Genomic DNA, 25,374 nt, shown 5'->3' with positions numbered 1-25,374 from the left:
CCAGAATCTGCATCTTAACAATACCCCCAGTGATGTTTATGCACATTACCATTGGAGAAGCACTGCCCTAGTCTATAGCTTCCATCCGGTAGACATAATGTTTGAAAGTGGCTTGAATATTTTGAATGGCAGTTTTCCTTTCTGGGAAAAAACTCTGTCAAAAATGGGACTAGAGGGGCGCCTGGGTGGCACAGCGGTTAAGCGTCTGCCTTCGGCTCAGGGCGTGATCCCGGCGTTGTGGGATCGAGCCCACATCAGGCTCCTCTGCTATGAGCCTGCTTCTTCCTCTCCCACTCCCCTTGCTTGTGTTCCCTCTCTCGCTGGCTATCTCTATCTCTGTAAAATAAATAAATAAATCTTTAAAAAAAAATGGGACTAGACCCTAATGAGTGACAGAGAATAATAAATTATAGCATACTATCATTAATATATGAAAATGTCAGCAGAGACCAACTATCGGTGAGGGTAATTTTGGGGCTCCTCTATCCACATTCTCTTGACACAGCCTTCCTGTGACCAAACATGCACTTTTGAAAGATGACTGAGGTTAAGAGTGCAATCTGGCCACAGAAAGGAGAAAAGCTCGCTGACCCATGCTGGCCTCTGACCTTGACCTCATTAGCTAACCAAATGAGCTAACCAGCCATGGACATCAGAGAGCATTATATGTTGATTAAGCTAAAGCACAAGAAAAGCCAGCAAAAGATCAGTTATTGAGATGTTTCTACCTTGATCAACCATATTTATTAACATAATATGAGAAGCACATATACAAAGAGAAAAATCTTGGGATATATACAAATATACAAAGGTTCTTTTCTTTCATAGCTCTCTAGTCTTTCCCTTCAAAGCACTTAAGACAAACTATAATTATAAATTTATTTTTATGTTTAGTCTTTTATAACAGTTCTACCACTAAATTCCCCAAGAGCAGAAACCTTCTTCCTTTGGTTCACCCAATATTTGGCAAGATCCCTGGCACCTACTGGAAGGTTCAAGAAACATTTGTTGAGTGACAAATTAAATGAATAGTGAATGTGAATCATCTTTCTAAAACCAAGCCTACCTAAACGACCTTATAACATTCAATAAATTATTGAATACTCTATTATGCTAAGGGTTGGATGTACAAATTTTCCCTATTGGAACCTTACATTCTAGTGGAAAAGATAGATTTATAATAATATTAATGGCTAACATTTCAGTCAGTCTTCCAAGCACGTTACACATATTAATGCATTGATCCCAACAACTCTAGGAAGTAGATGTTATGGTTATCTCCATTCTGCAGATGTGGAAACTGATGTTTAGAGAGGTTAAGTAACTTGCCCAAGGTCACACATCTGGTACAAGGTGCACCTGTAAGTGAACACAGGCAGTCTAGCTCTTAGCTACATTCTTAATAAGCCATTTGGAAACCCGCCTTTTACTAAGCTATGAGAAGTGAACAGAGAGGTATGTACAGAATCTACAGAAGCAGAGGAGGGCCAACTAGTTCCAAACCCAGCCTGTGCTCTTCAGACGAGCTCTTTTGTGCTTTTCTGGTTATGAGGGCAAGCATTCAGTGCCTGGTGAAGGATTCCCTGGGAAGGTCTGTGTGGCGGGTGCCAGGTGCACCCCAGTGCTCCTGTGGGGTTGGAATTAGCCCAGAGTCAGGCTCATCTTCCCTCAGCTTGCACTTTTTAGCCTCGGTAGCGACAGAGATCTCAGTCCATTAAAAACACCTATTAACCTACACTGTGAACTTGGTGAAGGAATCAAGCAGTGGCTTCAGTGGTTTAATGAATTCAGAGGAAGTGGGAATGGGAGATCAATGGCATCCAGATTCAGAACTTAGGACACAGCAGAATAGACACCCAGGGACAATAAATACATGTAACTGTTTTCCTCTTGATCACCTCTCCCTTTCACCCACCTTCATTCTCCCTTTCTCTCCACTCTGGGGAGGGATCTATCTTCTCCAGTCTTGACATACAATTAGGGTCTTTCAAGTGGAATCACTTCCTTTAATTCCTGATAGGTTATGAGTGTGACCTCAGGTTCTGCTTCATGTGTTTCAAGCTGAGATACCATCACAACTCACATTTCCCTTCCAGGGCTTCACAAATTACTCTGTTGTGTGGATTACATAAAAATATAACTCTCAGTTCCTCGAAGTAGTTCAACAGAACTTGGGATTTAGGGGAAATTATACACTTTGGCGCAATTTTTAAATAACTTGATTAGACCAGTTAAGTTCTAAAAGAAAGTTTCTACTATGTTAAAAGTCACTTAGTATAGGGGCACCTGGGTGGCTCAGTCAGTTAAGTGTCTGCCTTCCTTGGGTCATGATCCCAGGGTCCTGGGATGGAGCCCTGCATCATGCTCCCTGCTCAGTGGGGAGCATGTTTCTCCCTCTCCCTCTGCCTACCCCTCTGCCTGCTTGTTCTCTCTCTCTGTCAAATAAATAAAATCTTTTAAAAAAAATTAAAATTAAAAAAAAAAGTTACCTGATATAGTCTTGGTACACTTTGCCTCTTTCTACTTTCTACCTCCCCTTTTGGATAACTGTACCTTTCCATGTATTCTTTGGTTTCTCTTTACTTATTCCTTTTATACTTAGAAGGTACCTGAGCTTTTATTCAAAAGAAAATCTCTTCTTATAGTGATTCCGCTTACCCCATGGGGTTTAGTTGAATTCCCTCTTCCCTTCTTTCATAACAGTACCTCCCGAATTCTTTCCTCTCTCTACTTCCCCCCATTTGCATTCTTTTCCCACCACAATTTGTCTTGTTTCTCCCCCTTCCTGTGTACGCGGATGGTAAAAAATCAATAGTACAAGGTGAGAGTATTTTTCTATGTGCCATTACATCTATCTCTATTCTTTCTGCTCTGTGGATATGCTGTCACAGAATTTGGTCATTCTTTGGAAAACACAACCATTGCCTTGCAACTCAGTCTTAACAATCTCCATGATCCCCATTGTTTTCAAAATATAGCATATCAATTTGTAGCCATAGCAAATGGAACTGACGACTAGAGTGAAGGCCAGATAGCTGTGAGTTCAGCATCCTTCCCTGCAGTGGCCTGGATGAAGGGAGCCAATTAAGTTAGGCACACTGAGTGGGAATGTGCAGGGGACGCAATGGTGGTAAATGTTCTTATTAGAGACCATTCTGTTTCTCTCATTTGCTCTGCATGGCCTATCAGTAGAACCTGAGAGCTTTAAATTTGACATGAATAACTAACAACTTACCTGTGATTCCCCAGCCATCTCTACTGTGTACCTGAAATATTACTGTTCTGCTTCTCATTTCAGACAAGTATTACTTGCAATTTGTCACTGCCTAAGGCACAAAAAATGGAATATGCAAACTCAATGAAATTTTGTAGAAATATAAATGTAGCCATATAATGTTTCATTATTAAACTTATGTACATGGTATGGCTTAAATACTTTTAATACTGGGGTGATGTCTTCCAGAATTTAACTTTTAACTAATGCTTGCCAATAAGAATAATCCTGTGTCAACTGTACTTCAATAAAAATAAAAAAGAATAAAAATAATTAAATCTACTTTTAAAAAGTTTCTGAAAAACTACCTTAAGTTTTCAGTATCTTCCTAACCAACAGTGCTGTCACCATGGCCCAACTCTTCAGCCCACTGAAGGCATAAAGAAGAATATCTGGCAATTTTACTTTCGCTGTGAAATACCAACATCATTTACATCCAAAGAAAGTATGGATGAAATAAGTACAGTTGAGTGGTTGGACTGAGGTGGTGTAGCACTGATACATCAGGTTTTCTGCTAGTTTTTCTAAATCTATTACCTTATTGATATAAAATATAATCGATAATTTCCTATGCATGCTGTAACAAAGACAAATCAAGCTGGAAGTTTGTTTCTTCCAAAGGTCTTCTGCACCGTCACTGTTCAAAACAAGGTCTCTTTCAACAAAATGCCCACATCCGATGAGTGATGTTGAAATGCTAAGTGATTTGTAATTCCTAATAATAACTTTCATTTTGTCAATTCCTTTCTGCCCTTTAGCCTCCTTCAATGCTTTAATGATCCATATAATTAAGTTATAATTCAGAATGAGAACTTACTAGAAATATAACCTACAATACCAGAAATACAGATTTTGGGTTAAATCGAAGCCATGCAATTTAAAGACAAAAGGCTGAAATTGAAATTGGGGGAGACTGGACCTGAAACAATAAGTGTTTCTGATAAAGAAGTGAGTTGAAGATGCATGAGAGGACAGAGAACCACACCCCAGAGGCCAAGGTCAAGATTAATTCACTTTCTAACCAAGACAGATGAGAATCATTGCACAGGAGCCCAGGGAGATGAGGGCCATGCATCAAGCCTTGATGCCTATGGATCTCAAATGCTATGAATGGCCACTGAAAACTCATCAATTTCATTTCAAAGGGGGAAGTCTTAATGAACAGGGTGCAGGGCTCATGCAGTCGCGTAGCTCAGACTTGGTAGACTTTCTGCCCAAAGAGTAAATACTGTCATATTCCTGCTACAAACAAAACTACAGGGGAAAAGAAAAAATAAAACTGTTTTTCATCATCACAAAGCATGTTGCTATTTTGTTATCCGGAAAGAAATAACAGCACAACTGCCCAGCTAACCCATTTGGAGGATGTCCTGCTGTCTTCAGACAAAAGGGTTGTCTGATTGAAAAGTGTGGCAAGTTTCAGTCTGGATTCACTGCTTTCGTATTTTAGAAAAGGTGAAAAACGTGAAGATATGAAGTGAGCACGAGCAGGAGTGTGTGCAAGTGTAGGCACCCAACCTGGCAGCTAAACATAAACTGAAGCTTCTTGCTGCTAGACAAAACAAATTAGCCATACTATTCTAGGTGGCCGGAGGACAAAGGGAAGAGCTCACCCTTTCCCCACCCACCCTTCATACAGGCAGGGAGAAAATGTCTTCTGGCTATTACAACATAGGAAGCACTTTAGAGGCTGATTAGCCTGGTCAGGTCCATTCTAGCACAGCATTTTAGTAGAGCACATCTGTTAGAATTTCTAGACTGATGCCTCAATGTCTGCTCCCCAGACAATTTAAGACACCACCCAGAGATCAGAATCTCTTGATATTACATGTTATCCACAGATCAAAATATTTGGCCACATCATAGCTCTAGCTCCATCTAGGAGTTTCCACAATAGGTCAGCTCTGACCCATTATCTGTAATGCCAAGAATTCGTATCATCCTGAAATTGTAAAGAAATGGCCAAAATTCAGATTAGACAGAGACTGCCCTCCAGGTTTCTCTTTCTACCCCTTAGAGACTTTTATTGTATCTTTTTTATATTCTTTTAATCACACTTTTTCATAATTACAATACTCCATAGCTCTATTGCACTTTCAAAAATATGAGGGAGGTTTTCCTAGACGCCTTGGCAAATGCGGAGAATCTCTACAGGGGGTAACAATTTACAAAGTACCAACTCAGTTTTGTTTGGTTCATGCTCTCTCTGACAATCCGTATTTAAGCCATGTGAGGTTACCTTAGATTCAAAGCCCCAACACGAATTGTTGTTTTGTTTTGATAATGACAGTACTACTCACCCACATGGTCTTCCAAGATGAGTTCTACATTGGACTACTGAAGAATTACTGAAAGCCAGGACACCAAAATCCCAGTCCTGTCTGTTGCCCAAACCTCTGGCATCCCAACATTGTTAGTGCCTTTTCTGTAATCCTAGATACCCTTTCGTCCCCTTGTATGTAAGGACACATTCAAAAAGAAATGCTGAGAAACAACAGAGAGGTGGGACTGTGCCTGAAGGACCTTGGAAAAGAAGAAAACTCTTTCTGTGAAGCAGAATGCCAGTAAAGAGCTTGCACTGTGTTAGGAATACCAACTGAACAGGGTCCTAGGGAAAGGCGTTTTTAAAATTACATTTTTGTATTTATGCAATTACCATGCAATACTTAGTAGGGCAAAGACAAGTGAAAGGCAAATATGCCATATATTCCACATAGTTGAATTAAAGATTCCCACTGTAACTTGTTTGTCCTATATTTTATACACAGGAATTTAGGACAATATAACGCCTTCCTTTAAAAACAAGCAGTTTTCCTTTCTAGCCACCACACCATAACACAATTGTAACCCTGGCGTGCGGGACAGGCCCCACGGAGCCTGCAGCCTCCCCTTCCTCACAGCTCTGGGAGCTTCCTCCACGCACTGTGTGTGCTCTAAGAGTTTGCTTTGACTTGGCCTGTTTATAGAACCGAGGGAGGAAGAAACAAAGCAATTGTGAAGCTTGTTAAGAGGCAGTTCATATGATATTAAAGGTGACCTTGCCACTTCCAGTTCTATTTATTCTACTTCCTTCCAAACCGGAGTAAATCCTTCCTTTCAGGGCAAGAGCACCGCTCTGTGGATGTAGTCTGTGGGAACGAAGAAAAGTTCAAGCCCTCAGAGGTTATTCATTACCCGAGTCTGGAAATATAGTATTTCCCATTTACTCACATGTTAGGTCTGTAAATCACTGCTACTTGGCAGAGGGAGCAGACCTTTGTCTGGTGAAAAGCAGTTTTTGTTGTTGTTAACTGATAAAAATAATCTATTCTAGTGAGGCTTACTTTTGTCATACTAGGGAGTTTTAAAAGAAAAAAAGTAAAGATTCCCCTCCCTAAAAAAATTTATAAATGCAGACATATACACATACATGGATTTATACATTCATATATAGAATTCATACTATTTGGAATAGCATATATATATTAGCATATGTATACGTGTATGTATATGTGTGTATATGTATATACATTTCCTTTTTTTTTTTTTTAACATAAGAACTTCTTTTGTGAACTTGGCCACAGCACAACCTGCAAACACTAATCACCTAAGTACCTAACCCTGTCAGAGAGGTAACTACAGTTTACCGTCTAGTGTCAGCTGGCCACAGTGGTGTTTTGTGTTGTAGTTTGTTGCATTCTTCAGGAAGTAAAGGCATTTCCTGAAGGCCCACAAAAGCCAGCAGGTGTATTGCTAAGAATAATAGGACTTGTAGGTTATACCAGGTGGGGACAGAAAATGCTTTGGCGAGCCTTAAGCTAGACTATTTTGAACAGTAGTTCAGCTGCTTGGGTTATTAACTTCCTCACTGATAGCATCAAGGCATTTTCACCATTAACATGAATGGCATTTATGCTGTCTATTGAATCTGGGAATGTAGAAATCAACGTGCATCATTAAAGCTCTTTCAAAGTCTTTTCTTCCCACTGAAAACATTTCATTTTTATTTTGCCTCTCAATTATCTGGTATCTCATCTCTTTATTTTGTTGACAAATGTGCTATTTTTAAGACCTACTGATTAAAACAGATGTTATTGGGATGGTCAAAGAACCGATAACTGATCAGAAGTACTTACTTTCCTTTGCAAAGGTCTTCATCGGTTTTCCCTCTTGGTTAAAATTCTTATCTACTGCTCTTCCAATAATTGGGGGGGAGGTAAATGTGGCAGATGAGTGCAGTTTTGGTTCATCATCCTGGTCTCCCTACTCAGACCACTTCTTCTCAGTCCTGGTCTTCACCATTCTCATCATCATGCCTCAGATGGAAGGTTTCAGGCTCCGTGCCACACAAAAGGGAGGCCCAAAGAACATCTTTGGCACTTGTCAAGTTCATCCCTTGTCTGTGGAGAACATTAGAATTCAGCCTCAAGTGCACTTTTGCATTATTCACCCACTCATTCACTCATTTAACAACTGAACCCAATATGCTTTATAACTATGAGGAGATATAAATCTGAACAAGATTGGCCTCTGTCCTCAGTAAGGTCAAAATCTAATAGAGAAAATAAAATGTACATATTCAGATCATTTGAATACAGTACAGAGGGTGAGAAGGGCCATGGAAGATAACCAAATTGCTATGAGGGTTCAAGAAGAGAACAAACCCTCCTGTCTGGGTGATGTAGGAGAACATCATTATCACATCATGTCAGGTGGCTTACAAAACTGGGTCTTGAAGAGGTGAGACCTCAGAGATTAAGGAAAGGCATTCAGACACTGGGAAAGGCATGAGCAATGGCAAGGAGGCAGAAAAATTGTAGAGAATCAGTTCAGGGCACAAAGAGCAAGTGGTTCTATTTGGAGGATTACAGAATATCTGCAGAGGGGGTGATGATGGGAAGGGGATTCATCTTGGGTAGAAGGGAGTGACTTACCTAAAACACTCAGAAAGATTTGTTACAGACCACAGTTTCTAGGTTTCCAGGTGAGTGGACCACTACTGTTCTTTTCCTAGCCTAATACCTTTTATATTTATTAACCTACTATTGGGCATTTATTTCTTTACTGATTTTTCTCAATAATAACAAAGCACTGAGGAATATTTTCACACATGAGTATTTGCACATACCCATACTATTTCCTTAGAATATATTCCTAGAAGAATTGATGGGCTATAGAATATGAATTGTCCTTCAGCTATAGTGAACCAAGGCAGAACCAAGAGCACCCTACAAGCAGGAGGAGGAGGTCCCAAAATTTGGTAGTCATCTGAACTCTTTATCAATTTAATAGACCCAAAACAGTTACTGTATTGCTATTCTAATTTTCATTTCTTTGATTACTAATAAGGTTAAACATTTTTATTAAATATTAGTGGCCATATAGCAACATATAAAATCCTTTAAACTGAATGTTGTTAGTAAGAAGTGAACTAAAAAGAATGCATCAGATTCATTTTCATTTTGCTTCCTGAAATGAGATTGTAAAACTATTGATCTTGAAACTACGTTGCCAGGAAAATAAGGGAGAGTGTCCTGATTTTCCCATTGATTGCATCCACCCTCATCTTCTGTCTTCGTTTGACTGGGAACAGCTGGCCTTTGAAAATTGGCCATGCAGTAATGCATTGCACAAGCAGCCCAGTTCTACGCCTTATCTTAGGCTCTTTGAACCTTGACCTCTTTTTCTTCCAGCTCTTTGAAGCCTCATTAAAATTTATTCTTCTCTGAAGGCATGTATCATATTTTGCTTCAAATAGGTACTTATCTTTCCCTTCTACTAGGTTATAAGTTTCCTTGAGAGCCAGTTATTTTGTCATACTCACATTATCTCCCACAATGCCTAAAATGCTGCCTCCAGTGTTTTTGAATGGAAATAAATGTAACGGTTTAAGAAGTATTTATTTCCTTTTCTTGAAAACAATTATCTTTTTGTTGTCCTTGGGATCTCTTGTTCTTGGGAAAGGTCCCCCACATGAAAAGAAAACCTCAAAAGAAGTAACCAAATTAAATAGCACAATGAATTAAATAACGTCATTAATACATAAGTAGTATCTGAGGAGGATATATTTTCTCAGTTCTAGAAACTCCCCTGCGTGGACCAGCTGGCACTGAATCATTAAACTATTTTGTATTCCAGTGGATGTAAATAGGTACACATTTTTAAAGATCCTTATCTCTTGATTCCTAAATAAATTCAATTTTTTACATATTTATGGAATGTTTATTTAAAACTCCAGATTGAAGTGGTTTCTAAACATAATTCATGTTTTATTTCTCCACTGAAAAGCCTCACCTCTGTTGAGCACAGGGTTTGTGAAATGGAACCTTAATAGCATACTTAGCAAAGGAATAGTTGCCAGCTGACTAGCTATTGATTTAATGTTCTATCATTTCCATGGTTCAATCACGCCTACCATGGTGAATCAGTTGGAGCATCCTCAGTGAACCACTAAATGAGCAATTTCCCCCACCAAAGGGATATGTTTCCTGTGTGGCAAAGGCATACATAACTTATCACAAACAACGTCAGGCTCTAGTACAGCATTGATTTACCTTGGATCATCTAGCCTTCTGTTTTCAGTAATGGTTTATTTTCCTAATTGGCACTCGCCACACATCAGCTTTTTCTTTAAATGTTTGGGTATGTGATCTATCTCTGCTCGAGGTCAGGGACCAATTCTTAGACACTTTGTCATTTTCTATCCCATATATTGAGTGGTCAATAAATATTTGTCAAGTGAGAATCATATATTAACACAGAACAGGGCCAGAATTTGCTATATTCCTGTGGTTCTTAATCCTGGATGCCCCTTACAATTACCTGAGGATCTTTTTCAAAAATACCCAGGCTCCATCCCAGACCTGCAGATTTATCTGGCTCTAAGGTAGGGTCTGAGCATCCTACCCAGACCCTATGTTTAGAAGGCTTCACAGATAATTCTAATGCAGAGTTAGGGCTGAGAATCACAGCTATGAGCCGTTGTGATATAAGAAGATAGGCAGATCAGCGAATGGCCTAAGTAATACCATTTTGCTTTCTCTTAGGGCAGTGGTTCTCAAAGCATGACCTCCAGATCAACATCACCAGCAGCATCTAGCAAGTTGTCAGAAAATGCAAATTCTCAGCTCCTCCCCAAACCTAGAAAATCAGAAGCTCTTCAAGTGAGCTCTAGCCTTTCAGATGAATCCAATGCCTTTTGAAGCTTGGGGACCACAGTAAAGAAATATGTTGAACTAAAAATGACAATGCTGTAAATGTCTTAGAGAAAATGATTTCAAGTATGTTCAACTCCAAACATATTTCAGGTTATGCTTCATGAAACAACTCTCTGGTCCATAGTCTTTCTTAGGATTATCCTTTGGGCACCTAAAAGAAAGTAAATTTCAGCAAAAAAAAAAAAAATACTGTTAAGACCAGACACTTGAGAAGAGTACAGTCGACATTCCCTACACAGAAATACTGGGCCTGGAGGAGGGAGCTCATATGAGCTCCTGTCCCATTGCTCTATGCTTTGTGGTGGCCCTTACTGCTTGGGCAAGAGGTCTGTTACTCAACTTTGGTTTCCACTCATTGTAAAATCAAAGGCAGCAGAAACTCCTAACCCAACTTTCTAACCAGGTTTGCAGAACTTCTTAAGAAGCCAGAGTCAGAAGCAGGTGTTCCTTTGCTCCCCAAAATGGGGTTGTGAAGGTGAAATGAGAACACCCTCATCCTGTCTTCCAAAATGTGCTTCCTCAAGTGCTCTGCAGTGGATCTGACTCAGCCTTGCAGGATGAGGGGCAAGAGAGGTAGTGGCAGTTGGTGGTGGCAAGGGGGAAGTGACAAAGGGAAACTTGGGGGTTGGTGGCAAGAGCAGAAGTGGTGACTGGCAGCACATGCTGTGGTGAGGGATGATGCCGTGACTGTCACACCCCACCGTGACAGGCGCCTTGTCTGCCACACCTTTATCCGGGATCCATCAAAGGAACAGGCAGATTGGGGCTGCTGGTTTAAAAGTGATTAAAGCCAGATTGGTAATGTGGACCTGTGAGCAGATTTCTCCAAGTGCAATCTCTGTGCTGTCTGCATTGAAATGACGGGGCCCTTGTGAAAGCTGCAGCTTTCTAGACCCCACCCTAAACCTACCAAGTCAGCATTTCTGAGAGTGGGAGGTCCAGAAATCTGCACATTAAACAAATGTAATTCCCTCAGGTCCTTAAGATCTGACTTTCACAAAACTGCCCAAACACTGATTTGAAGCCTGAAGTTATTTAATGTTCAACATTGACTCTATGTCAGGAACTGCAGGAGATATAGAAATAAGTCTTAAGATATGGTCCCTCAGGGGCGCCTGGGTGGCACAGCGGTTAAGCGTCTGCCTTCGGCTCAGGGCGTGATCCCGGCGTTGTGGGATCGAGCCCCCACATCAGGCTCCTCCGCTATGAGCCTGCTTCTTCCTCTCCCACTCCCCCTGCTTGTGTTCCCTCTCTCACTGGCTTTCTCTGTCTCTGTCAAATAAATAAATAAATAAATAAATAAAAAGATATGGTCCCTCACAAAAAGGAATTAACCATAACAATAGTAGTAATAATAGTAGCAGTAGCAGTGATAAACAAATACACATTAAATTGTAAAACGGTAGAATGAATTAGGAAAAGTAACAAGGGAGGCCTGTGAGCATTCAAATGAAAAAGATTAGAACTCAGGGTTCAGGAAAGGCATTGGGATGTAGGTAGCTTTCGGAGGTTTTTTTTTAATAACTTTTCCTTCCTAAAACAGGAATACATATGTAACAGTAGTCTCCGTTACTTGAATGCTTCTGAGACCATTCTTGGAGGAATGGGCAAGAGTGGGATTCCGGGTAGGGGGAGCAGCATAGGCAGGGCTGTGTATCGATCAGTATCTCTGCCTCCCCTGCAGTCTGCTCTTAGTAAGAATCCTCAAGGGCCTGGGAGTTAGGAAGCTGGGTTGCCTTTCAGGCTCGCAGATGCTAAATTACATTTGTTGTGTCCAGTGATTTTTTTTTAATAATTTTTTTTGGTTCCATAATGTATATAAACTTGAAGTATCAAACAATTAGACAAATAATGATAAAACATAGTGTTGCTTTAAGGGAAAGAGGATAGATGTCTGCAGTTCACTTTGAACTGCAGGCCAAAAATAAGGTAGAAGGATTGAGGGATGGCTAGATGGCTAGATATGTAATAAATAAGTTCAGTGAAATGGTAACAGTAGAATCTAAGTAATGGTGTTGTTCCCTGCGAAAATTCTTTCAACTTTGCTGTGTATTTGAAATTTTTCCTACTAAAATTAGGGGGGAGGGGTCTGCTTCCAGAAGTCATGTGACCTTGAGCCAATTTCTGCTTGACTTGTCTGGGCTTCACTGTGGTCAGCTACCAAGGGCATCCAACTAGTCAATCTCCAAGTCCCCTTCTGGTTCCCAAATTCTCTCATTCCCTCTTCCTTTCTGACAGGGAACCCAAGGGTTACTACCAAACAGAGGCGGTCACCTAACCTACCATGACTTAGCTCAGCTAATAAAGGTAATTAATCTTCCTCATAGAGAGGCAGGAATGACCTAACTCGGACCCAGACAGAGTTACACTGCCGTCTGTGGTTCTAGAGCAGGTGCCACGCAAGTCAGACCTTGAAATTTGTTTTGAAACCGACCACCTGTTACTGTGATTGTGTGGCTGTTTTCCTGGCTTATGGGATTTTACTCCAGCTGTTGTTCTCAGGCGAGAGTTTATTTCCTCTAGGAATCACCCAGTCCACTTGCCCTAAGCTTAGCATTTGTGTGTAGGGATCTTCCGGAGACTGATTCAACTATGCAGCAGTGAATAGTCAGCCAAAAAGATCTGAAGTCACCCACAGACTTCAGTAACAGATTTTTTAAGAGGGAGAAGTAAGAATCCTCTTTCAAGCGTTTTGTTACAGATAATCATCTCTTTGAATTCTGCTTCAGGGAGAAGGAGCGAAAGGATCAGATTTACGTTGCTCTTGGGTCCGTTTTCCTCCCGCTAACAGACAGTATTGTGCTGACTCAGCACTTCCCTGGCATGGGTTGTTTCCCTGAAAATTCTTGCGCCCATAAAATTTTATTGCAAGTTAAAACTTGTCAGACAAAGATTCAGTTTTTCTCTGATAGTTTGAAGGAATGATACAATTTTGGAACTAGAATGGACTTTAGTGATTCACTAGCACAGCCCTTCATTTTAGAACTGAGGCAAGAGCAGCTCAGTGACATTATTATAGAGACTCGCTCAAGGTCATAAACTTTGTTAAGGACTAAGCAAGAAATCTATGTATATTGCAGAATGTACTTGTGTAAAGGGAAAATAACAAAAAGAAGCTTAAAAAGCTGTGCTTATAAATACTAGGTTAATTTTCTTAAAAAAAAAAAAAAAACAAAGTCATGATCTTTTAGTTCCCTAGAGATGCCTAACAAACCATCACAAAACTGAATGGCTTCAAAGAAAAATGTATTATTTGTCACGGTTCTGTGAGAGAATAATATCTGGCTCCTCGAGGCAGTTCACACCTGGGATATTTCATGCAGGTGCAATCAGATGGTGGCTGGGGCTGGACATCTAAGAAGGCTTTTTTATTCAACTGTCTGGTACCTGAGCTGGCACAGCTGGGGGATGGTCAAAGGTGTCTTTCTCTCCATGTGGACAAGATGGACTTCTCACAACATGGTGATCCCAGGGAGTCAGATCTCTTACGTGGCAGCTGGCTTTCCCCAGAACAAGCATTTTAGTGGACATCATAAGGCTTCTTATGACCCAACTTCTGCTACACTCTACTGCCTACACAGAATAGGCCTGGATACATGGGAGGAGAACTATAAAACGGCATGAATACCAGGGGGCAGGGCTCATTAGGGTTCATCTTTGGAGACTACCTACTACACATGATATCACCACTACTCTTTAAAGATAATATGTTTTAATATTTTGCAAACAGAGTACAAAGTCATTTTAAAACCTATGGCTTATGCTAGGGTAGCACTAAAGGCCTCATGGGATGGATGGAGGGACATGGAGTTTGGAGTAGAAAAGCCTGAATTAAACTCCAAGCACTATCACTTATGAACTGTGAGACCTCAAGCAAGCAATTTAATTACTTCAAATCTAAGTTTCAACATGCATATAATTAGAATAATAGTTACTTCGAAGTATTATTGGTAAAAAACAGATAGATAATTGGTGTTAAGCTCTTCACACCTAATAGTTGCTCGATACTTTTCAGTTCCTCTTACCCCCAACCATCTCTGGAATCCAGAAATCTATCCAGGTATTCACTGAATGCATGTTCGATTATGTCTGATGGGCCTGGTTCTACCTTGGGAGGTGGGGATTCAAACATTAATGAGACATGTTCCTTTCCTTTAAGGAGCTCGTGCTCTGTTGAGGGAGAAAAAAAAAGCATAAGCACACATGCAACCTCGTGAGAGAGGTACTCTAATGAAGGCAAACTAGATGTCAGATTGGCAGCACAAAGGAGGGAATGGTCCACGCTATAGAGGAGTCCGCAGGGAAGGCTTCACAGAGAAGAGAATACTGAGCAGTACTCACAATCAGCATAGCAAGGGGGCCAAAGCAAGAGATGACAAAGACCTGAGGTAGCATTATAGTGGAGATGAAGAGGAAGAGAGGGATTAGAGAGAGACCTAAGGAGTAAAATGAAAGGAGTGGTTGACTATCCGGAATAAGGAAGGAAGGAATCCAGAGATAATGCCTAGATTTCTGGCCAGGATGATGCAGTGGCTGGTATGGTTATTAGCTTATAGAGTGTATCCAGGAGGAAGAATGCATGGGGTAGTAATGAACTTGGTTTTAGACATACTTAAGATATCTGCAGGACTTTCAGAAGAAAGTTGTTCCACGTACAGTTGAATTTATGAGCCTGGAGTTTGTGGGAGTTGCTTGGGCAGGAGACAAAGACTGGGAGTTACCTGACAATTTGGAGAAGTCCTTATAAAAGTTAATCTTTTCCAGGCTAGCCAGGTAAATAAATGATGTCTGAGGCTGTAATGATTGCTTAACCAGCCATAGTTTTTAGCTTGAAAGACTTTTTTATTTTTCTAAATTTTTCTTCTTAACTAGAAGATGTAAGCAAAGGAAAATAAATACAGCAGTGGATAAAGGACTACAGGAGTACACCAAACAGCTGAAGTATCTTACAACAATTCTCACAACAGGAAAAAATTTTTTCTAATTCTTGCGTCGTTAACTAGCAATACCTACCAAACCTTAAGCGATGGTCCATTTTGTTAATTCCATAATAATCACCAACTAACTTGTATTACCAAAACAGCCCCTTGTCACGGAGTTTGTTTCTCCCTCGCTTATAAGAGTAGCAAATAGAGTCAGGGTCTAATAAAAGTGATGGAATTACTGAGACTTTGCTTTAACTATTTTCACTTAAAGGTCAGTAGCATTTGTGCTTACTCTTCTCAACACCCTGTAAGAGCAGAGCATTAGCAACAAGGGGCTATGAGCTCTAATTCTCATTCCTCTATTCTCTAGCATGATTGGTTCTCAAACTTTTGGGAGCTTCCGAATCTTCTAGGAAGCTTATTTCTTTTCTTTCTTTCTTTTTTTTTTTTTTTAAAGAGAGAGACAGCCAGCGAGAGAGGGAACACAAGCAGGGGGAGTTGGGAGAGGAAGAAGCAGGCTCCCAGAGGAGCAGGGAGCCCGACGGGGGCTCGATCCCAGGACCCTGGGATCACGCCCTGAACCAAAGGCAGACACTTAACAACTGAGCCACCCAGGTGCCCCAGAAAGCTTATTTCTTTTTTAAATTCAGATTTTGGAGCCCCAACCTCACTCATTCTCATTCAGTAGATGTGGGATAGAGCGCAGGTATCTACAATTTTAGCAAGTACCCCAGGTATTTTGAATAAAACTATATGACCATAGGCAAACTGAATCATTTCTTAGGGCTCAGTTTCCTCACCTGTAAAATGAGAAGGACACCTGCCTTGCCTATTCTTCAGGGTTTTTTTGAAATCCGGAACTACAGTGATATATGTGAGAGGGCTTTGAACACTATGGGTTCTCCACATAGGTAAGATGTCGATATTGTCTGGGGCAAGGCATCAATCACATAAAGGCCTTGTTAAGACACAGGTTGCTGGACTTAAAAATTTGAGGTAATTGTTAAATTTCTGAATAAAATTTCTGAATCTCACAAGAGGGTTTGTGAGTCAGTATGTCTGGGGTAGTGCCCAAGAATTTGTCTTTCTACCAAGTTCCCAGAGGATGAGGATGCTCCTCGTTTGCAGACCAGGCTTTGTGAACCACTTATATGGACTCAAAAGCACTGGTCTCAGGCCAATTTGCTGAAAGCTGTTGAGTTGGTTCTGAGCATTCCTGATCTTACCATATAATTCTCTGGGCATAGGTTTTCAATGTTTATGATCCCCAAAACTTTATTCATTGATCCAATAAATATTTTCTGAGCACCTTCAATGTACCAGGCATTGCTTTTGGCACTGAAAATACTACCATCAACAAAAAAGACCCAAAAATGAATTAATAAAATGATACAAGATAACAAGTGCCATAAAAAACATGAAACAGAGTAATGGGATAGACGGTGGCTGGGCTGGGGAGTGGTTCTTCATATAGAGTGGTTAAGGAAGTCTCCTCTAAGGAAGTAATGTCTAAGCTGACACCCTAATGAAATAAAGGAGTTCACCATACTAAGAGGGGGATAAGAGCACCCCACGCTGAAGGAATGGGGAATGCAAAGCTCAGAGGCTGGAATTAGTGAATGAGCAGTAGTAGTGTTATGGGATAAGACTGGAGAAGTGGGCAGGACCAGAGAATGTAGAATCTTGCAGGACTTGGTGGTGTAGATTATGAGTCAGGTCTGTAGTAGGGAATAGACCAGCCCTTCCCAAAATGTAATGTGCATGCAAGTCACCAAGGATTCCCTTAACTGTAGACTCTGACTCCGTAGGCATAGGGCAGGGATTGACAGTCTGAATTTCTACTAAGCTAGATGCTGCTGCTAGGAACCAGACCACACCTGAGTAGCAAGAGCACAGAAGAAAATGTTAGGAAGTAAATAGGTTCTGTCATCTCCCAACCAGGGAAAAGTGGTCTTTTCCCTGAAGTGTGGATAAAAGTTAAAGGGAATGGTGAAAGATGGGGACTGGGGAAAAATCATGATGTTGGGGAATTTGAGACAGTAAAAATTATTATTCAGGAGGAACCACGGTGTTCCTTCTAGGATACAAATAAAAAGACTAAAACATTGTCACCAAAATATAGAATCTGAATACAAAAAGAATTCTCTCGGTAGTTTATTTAGAAGCAGCTGGAATAGATTTCCAGAGTGAGTTTGTCTGCTCACGGTTTAGTGCTGTTGCTTTCTCCCTGGCCCCACCAGCCCTGCGTTCCCCCTGCTTGCAAAAGTAGTGGCTGCTTCCACAACCTCTTTAACCTCCTATGGCTCCCTGTGGCTACTGACCACAGCCGGAGCTCAAAGCTGCCTGCCCCTCCCTCTCTTACACATTCTCTCCAGCCCTGCCAACCAATGCTGCTGGCCCTTCTCCCTCCATCCCCCAGGTAAGGGCCTTGGCCTTGGTTGGAGACAGGGGAGAAACAGAGGACTAACAAGGGCAGGGAGAAGAGGGTAGAAGCCCATCGCCTCTGCAGCCTGGCCTTGAAAATACAGCCAGAATCTGCTTCCCCCTTCCCTGCCCCTCCCCTCTCTGAGGGCGAGGGATGGGAACAGAGTAGTTTTATGTTATAGGCCATACGGCTTTTTCTTTTAAGGAATAATCTTCCTAGAATGCATCCAGAAACACGGTAGTCCAAAAAAACCTTAAAATCGGATGCCTTCCTTGCATAAACTTCTATACCGCACGCTAGATCCCTTGTTTGTTATCGTAAGCACGTGTTTCCCCCAAATTTCCTGTTTTTTAGATGATTTGTGAATTGGAAATTTTGTCTGTGGAAGGAAAGCCACATTATTGAAGCTGTAAACAATAGAATGACAATGGCTTTAATCCTTTGAATAAGACTTTGTTTCCCATTGACTGAAAACTTCCTAAAGGAAGGAAAGCTAGGAACATTCAGGAAGGATTTGTATTTTATTTTACAGCAGCTTTGTGAAGGGGGAAAATCACTTGAAAACCTTAGATTCCCTTTCCTGGTTGATGGACATCAGAACACACAGCCATGCTGGGCTCTGGCTGCAGAAGGTGGCTCCCCGCCCACCAAAGACTTCCTGATCCCAGTGCCAGCTTTGTTTTGTTATTGTCACATTGACACCAACAGACGTTCATCCTGTGCCAGAGTTTCGTATATTCCTGAGACAGGCTAGGAACAGGTACACCCACCATTTATCTCAATTTATTTACATGGATCAAAAATATTCCCCTAATATAGTCCATATATCTTATATCATATACTCCATAATTTACTAATTATCTGTTCATTAAGGAGATGTAAGCATAACAATTGCAAAATCAGTCATCATCCATTGAATTTTAAATTACTTTAAATCCCCTCCCCAAGAACTATATTTTCATTTGCTTGATACACCAACAATCATTTTCCTTAAAAATAAAGTGGAATTAATTAGCTGAATCATCTTTACAATTTGGGGGATAGGATCTGTGGAAAAGAGAAGCTGGCCTTAAATCTCAAAATGCTGATGTGGCCACTCCTGCTTTGTGCGAATTGTGTGCCGGAGGCGTAAATTATGGAGCCCAGTGGACGGGCTGTTAGTCCCCATTGCAGAAGCAAAAGGGCTTCCTGGACACCTGCCCTTTCAGAGATTCTGAGTGATATCATCCTCGTTTATTAATCCCCATTGAATGAAGTATGCCACGTGTCTCCCCATCCCCTTATGGCCACCAGTCCTTAGGGCTCTGTCTCAGGTATGTGTCTAGGGACATAATTTAGATATTCATCATCCTGAGAATTATATTTCAGGTAGCAAATCCTAATTATAGGTCTCCTCCATAAGTGACTTCCCAGAGACAGAAGGTACAACTGAGGTTAGGCTTTGGTCTTTGTGAGGTGTAATTAGAGAAGGCAACACCTCTTCATCGACAGAGTCCTGTCTTTATGGCATTTACCTGTGCCAATGGGAAGAGCCAGCCTCCCACTCTGTTAGAGACACACCAGGGAAAAGACACTGGACCTTGGCTGGAAGACAAGATCCATTTCCAGTGTCCTCCAAAATTGTGCCTGCTTTGTCTTAAATTAGGGAAGGCCTCCAGGTTACTTTCAGTAGAAGAAGATTTAAAAGGCTGTTTCTATGTTAGAGTTTTTTAGTCTTTTGTCCAAACATGGACCCTTTTGAGAGTCTGTTGATAATTATGAATCATCTCTTTCCCCAAAAATGCACATACATGTAGACACACAAAATGTTGCATACCATTTCAAGGGGTCATGGACTCCTGGAGACCAGTAAACCTCAGATTAAGAACATGCAATCAAGACTTACTTTTTAAAACTAGAGAAGTCAGTTTTATACCACACACCTCCAGAGCATTTAGGGGATGACAGTTAAAGGGAAGGGCCTAAAAAATAGTACTTTTCTAAAACCAATCATGGCAGCTGCCTTTTTCCTGAGCAGCCATTATATAGTAGAGACTGAAACACCAGCTTACACTCTAAGACCAAATGGTATCTCATGGTTATAGAGATGTCCAATATATACTATCTAATAACAGGTACCCTGATGGTTGCTTGGTATATATATGAGGCCAAGAGCTCTGCCCATAGGACTTATTTATTCCTCACAACAGCCACACAAGGTAAATATCACTAACCCTTTCTACAGCTAAGGGACACTGAAAATGGAAAGAAGAAAGAGACTTTCCCAAAATCACACAGCACTAAGCAGCAAAAATGGGGCTCTGCCCCCCCAAAACTCTCTGTCTCCAGAGGCCCTGCTCTGAATACAGCATGAGAACGCAGACCTATTGAATTTTGTAATTAGCTTTTTTATTTCCCTTAGAGGTCTTGAGGCAGTTATCAGGCAGAGTAGGAAGCAGAAGGACTTTAAGACTACTTGCTGCATAACCCCACGACCTTGCAAAGACAGCTCCAGCACGGCTGCCTAGAAGAGACCCGAAGGCAGCCGTCCAGCTAGACAGTGGCACTGGGAGCCTGTCTTAAGGCTGCAACTAGTGAACAAGCACAGAAGGCTTCTCTCCCCTCTAACTGGTGCGGCTTCAGCTGCCTCCGACCGCTACCATTAGAAGCGGCAGTCCTTCCTTCGTTCAGTCTGAGAGGTGCCGAGAGAGGCTTTGTGCCGTGCTCCCGCCTGGCGCTTGTGGTTTGGAGGATGCATAAAGAGTTCTGCCCCAGACCGGCACTGCTCCTCTGCTCCCCTCCTCTAGGTCACTGCCTGCCTGTCACTCTGCTGCCCTCTGCGGAGGAGGCCAAGTGGGGATGAGGAACCTGTGCTTCTATCCTACCGTCAACTGTGAGTGTAAAAACAGTCATGCATTCAGATGATTCTAACATTAGGCTTTTCTAAATATAAGTGGCAGCCTGGGACACAGTCCAGAATCTAGTATAGATGAATGAAGCAATCAAAGCCTTAAAGGACTTTAACCAAAGTAAGAGGATCAAGTAACATAAGTCAAAGAAACTTCACTTACTTTGGTCACTTTAGGATTAACCTGATGAACTTGAGGCATTTTTCATGGGAGGCAGTATACTGTAGTGGCTAAGGGGGTGTGGCTCTGGAACCTAGTGCTTGGGTTCTGATGGGGATTCCACCACTTGCTGATGGACTTCATACAAGTTACTTCATCTCTCTGTGCCTTGGTTTTCTTATCTGTAAAATGGAGATAATAGTACATAGTTCAAAAATTGTTCTAAAGATTAGATATATTAATAAATATATTATAGTTAAAACAGTGCCTAGCACATCATAAGCATTCAAAAAGTGTTCATTAGTATTATGGCTATCATTTGGCCATTTTCACTGAAGCACGGGCTATTTTGTCCATAGAGCTAAAAGGAGATTGTGAAGACCCAGATAAGTTATACGTACTTCCTTGCAGAGGTGCGAGGGTGATGAGGTAAGCTGGTGCACTTGGCATAAGGCCTCAAAAACAAGATTAGTGGAGGGGGCGACTGGGTGGCACAGTCAGTTAAGGAGTCTGCTGGAGATTCTCTGTCCCTCTCCTTCTGCCCCTCCCACTAGTGCATGCTCTCTCTCTAATACATGAATGAATAAATCTTTAAAAAAAAAAAAAAGATTAGTGGAGTCCCAGTGGTCCAGGTCCATTGCTCTATTACAAATTATCTCAAAATATAGTGGATTAAAACAGAAGCAGTTTCTTATTCCCTATGTTTCTATAGGTAGATCAGACAGTTCTAGTTTTATAGAGTGTTGCCTAGGGTCCTAAGTTGTCTGGAACAACCAAAATAGCCTGATTCACATCCCAGCTGGAAACTCAGCTAGGGTTGTTAGCCAAGGTCTTTGGTTTTCTTTGATGAGACCTGTTCACATGCTTTGTAGGGCTCCCTCCCAGTATGGTAGCTGGTTCCAAAAAAAACAACATTCGAAGACATTAAGGCAGAAGGTACAGATTTCTTAAGGCCCAGTCTTGGAGTTTAGACAGCATCATTTCTGATGCATCCTATTGGTCAAAATAGGTCATTGACCAGTCTAGATTCAAAGGGAGTGACAACAGGGTCACCTGGTTGGCTCTGTCAGTTAACTGTCTGACTCTTGATCTCAGTTCAGGTCTTGACCTCAGAGTCATGAGTTCAAGCCCTGCATTGGGCTCCACGCTTGGCTGGCATAGAGCCTACTTTAAAAAACAAACAAACAAAAAAAGGTGTGACTGTAAACTCTACTTCTTAATCAGGGAATAGCTAGCACATTGCAAAAGGACATATGGGATGGGAGATATTGTTGCAGCTATCTTTAGAACCGTGATCTACCACAACCCAGGGAACAGTAAGAAACTAGATTTTCTTAACAGTGTTTGGATTGAGTGACTCAATGAGGAAGACAATTCTGAGCTTGGATCACCAACTTACCTACTAAAATGAAGAAGTAAATGGAATTAAATGTTCTAATTTAGCAAAACTTGTTTATATATGACTTAAATAGGGTTATTCTTCAGAATACAGAAAACAGTTCCTTTGGCTTAAAGTCATACTCGGAAGCATAAATGAGAATAGATAAAGGACGTTTGGTTGGAGAAAATAATTTTCAATAAAGAGAATTTTTAAAGTAAAAGCTTTTTCTTAAAGAAATGGTAGATGGTAAAACCACATGTCCCCTGAATAGAGACATAGGTGAGCTTATAGTGAAGAACTGAAAGGTATTATGTTGAAGTGAACAAAGTAGAAGACAACAAAGAGCAACTGAATAATAAATAGGAAAATTCAGACAAGAGGTCCACAGAATCCTGTAATTGCCATTACTGAAATTTTTATTTTCCACCACCTCCTTGCTCATATACAATTATTTTAAAAGTGTGGTATACTTTATGCTTACTTTGTATTTTACATTTCAATTTATTGGGGGGAGGGGGACTAAAAGTCTTTATAGAACTTCTGGATATGGCTATAGTAATGCATGGAATTACAAAATAAGTTTGGAGGTAATCTAACCAAATGAATTATTATTTACCCTGACTCTCCAGTGCCCCATGATTGTAGAAAGTCTGGTCTTTGAGATAAGTTAGAGATGGATAATGTTAGAAATGCAATAGCAGAAAGATTTTGGTAGATATTTCAATGTTGGGGAGAAAAGAAAGCAATGAGAAATGACACCAAGGTTTGAGGCCTGGATGATAAATGAATGGTTACGTTTTCTGGAGTGATTAAGAAGCTAAGTAGAGGGGAAAGTGAATTGTGTATTGCAGGGGGAAACAAGTTTGGGACTAAAAGAATATTTTAAAGCAAAGTAGCAGCTAGCCAGTAGTTTTCTGAACATACTGATATCTCTGGCTTACTTCTATTTGGGAGAGGGGCCCCACTCATTCTCCTTTTATGAGACTATAACTTTTTATTATTCATTTTACTGTTTGTCATTTATTGAGTTGTTTCTACCCACTGTGTTTACAGCTCACATAAAATACTGAAGACAATCAAATATACAGAAACAAGGCTGGGAAATGCAACTCCCCCAGTGAAAATGGCATTAGTGTCTAGTAGCAGCTGCACACTGTAAAACAACTGGAATCACCTCAGGCAGACGGCAAATGAAAAACAAGGGAAATGAGTATACAGATGCCTCGATGGAAAACTTGTTTTTTAATAGGAGGTGGTTCTAAATGAGCCATTGGGAAAAGAGGGTAAGCTGTCTAGATGAGAAACTAGACAATCCATCAAGAATGGAATGCAGAGAAGAAAAAGGTAAGGTTCTCATGGGAACAGGATATAAAATTGATGACAATGGGGCCTTCGTAGAAAATGAAGAGCAACATAACAATGTGTGCTATGTATTATTTGCATAAACTCCAAAGAACTTGGCACCGTCTGCATTTTCCACATCACAATCATAAACCAGGAAGTAAGAAAAAAAAGAGGTTTAAACAGCCAAAGTAGGGACTGGAGTATTCAACTTTATTTTAGAGATTCCCCAGGACCTCAGTCTACAAATAATTCCAGTAAACTTGGCTACTATCTCTTTTTCCGAACCCAACCATCTAAAATGAGATTCAGATTCAACATTTATATGCTATCTTCTACAGTCATACTTCACACTTGTTAAACATTAACTATGCACCAGGCACTGTTCTAAATTCCATATGGATCAACTCATTTATCACCAGAGCAACCTACAGGATAAGGACTAAGATTATCCTCATTTTACAGATGAGGACATTGGAACACAAAGAGGTTTGTAAAAGTACCCAAAAGCATGCAGCTGCTAAGTGGTAGAGTTGGGATATGAACCCAAGCTAGTCAAGTTCCTCCATCCTTTAACAACTAGGCCAGCCTTTCTTAAACTTGAGTGTGCATCAAAGTATTCTAAAGGGCTTTTTCTTTTTTTTTTAAGTAGGCTCCACACCCAAAGCAGGGCTTGAATTCACAACCTTGAGATCAAGAGTCCCGTGCCCCACCAACTGAGCCAGCGAGGTGTCCCTAAAGGACCTTTGAAACACAGAATGCTGAGCTCCACCCTCACAGTTTCTGATTCAGTATGTCTGGGGTGGGGCGAGAGACTTTATATTTCTAACAAGTTCCCCGATAATATTAGTTTGCTAGAGCTGCCATAACAAAGTACAACAGACTGTTATTATTGGCTTAATAACAGAAATTTATTTTCTCACTGTTCTGGAAACTTAAAGTCTGAGTCTAAGGTGTAGGCAGAGTTGGTTTCTTTCAAGGTCTCTCTTCTTGGTTTATAGATGGCTATCTTCTCCCTATGTCTTCTCACGGTCATCCTTATGTGTGTGTCTATGTCCTAATTTCTTCTCCTGGAGACACCAGTCATAATGGATTAGGGCTCATGCTACTGACCTCATTTTAATTTAATTACCTCTTAACCCTATATCCAAATACAATCACATTCTGAGGTAACTGAAGTTAGGCCTTCAACATAGGAATGGAGGAGAAGCAGGGAACATGATTCAGCCCATAACACCAGGTGATGCTGATGTGGACGCTGTTGGCCCAGGTTCCACAATTTCAGAACTACTGAACCAGGCAATACTACGTGCTGTGGCCTGTCCTGGGTGATTTTACGTATGTTTTCTCACTTCAACTATTATTTCATTTAACCCTCACATGAGAAAAATAACATAATTCTTACTTTTCTCAAGAAAATTGAGAATCAGAGATGTCAAATAACTTTCCTCAAATCATACAGCTGGTGTAGCCGACACTGTTGGCTGTACTATTACTACTAGCACCGGTTTCTTCTCACAACACTTCTGACGCTAAATGTACGGATTTTCCACACCAAGTAATCCTCTCATTCCCTACAGACACCAACTGGGTGTCCTGCAATTTAATTCAATTCTGACACTACCTGGAGTTGGCGGAAAGCCCAAAAGTTAAGGGCGCAGTCCCACAAGACTGCCGCACTTCAGACACCAGTTGAAAGTAGTGGGTGTTCAGGTTACCCACACTTCTGTCTGACTAGGCTACAAGTCAGAAGTTCCCATGACCCCTCCTCAGTTTTGATAATTT

The 25,374-nt window shown here is 40.9% G+C and overlaps 1 long non-coding RNA gene across 2 annotated transcripts in view; it reads right to left on the bottom strand.

Moving 5' to 3' along the window:
• LOC105241316 overlaps nt 1–25,374 on the bottom strand; it is a 166,357-nt gene that overhangs the window by 126,711 nt on the left and 14,272 nt on the right. The window contains exons 2-4 of one of the 2 annotated variants that reach the window (XR_002144319.2): nt 20,871–21,049; nt 7,390–7,653; nt 5,136–6,402 (exon numbers count right to left, since the gene is read on the bottom strand). This is a non-coding gene — a long non-coding RNA (uncharacterized LOC105241316). Of the gene's footprint in view, nt 1–5,135; nt 6,403–7,389; nt 7,654–20,870; nt 21,050–25,374 lie in introns of those variants that run through there. The other variant, XR_002144320.2, reaches the window with a different exon arrangement.

Source organism: Ailuropoda melanoleuca, chromosome 2 (assembly GCF_002007445.2).
Source record: "Ailuropoda melanoleuca isolate Jingjing chromosome 2, ASM200744v2, whole genome shotgun sequence".
NCBI classification, from domain to species: Eukaryota; Metazoa; Chordata; class Mammalia; order Carnivora; family Ursidae; genus Ailuropoda; species Ailuropoda melanoleuca.
This window is presented reverse-complemented; position numbering and strand designations above follow the sequence as displayed.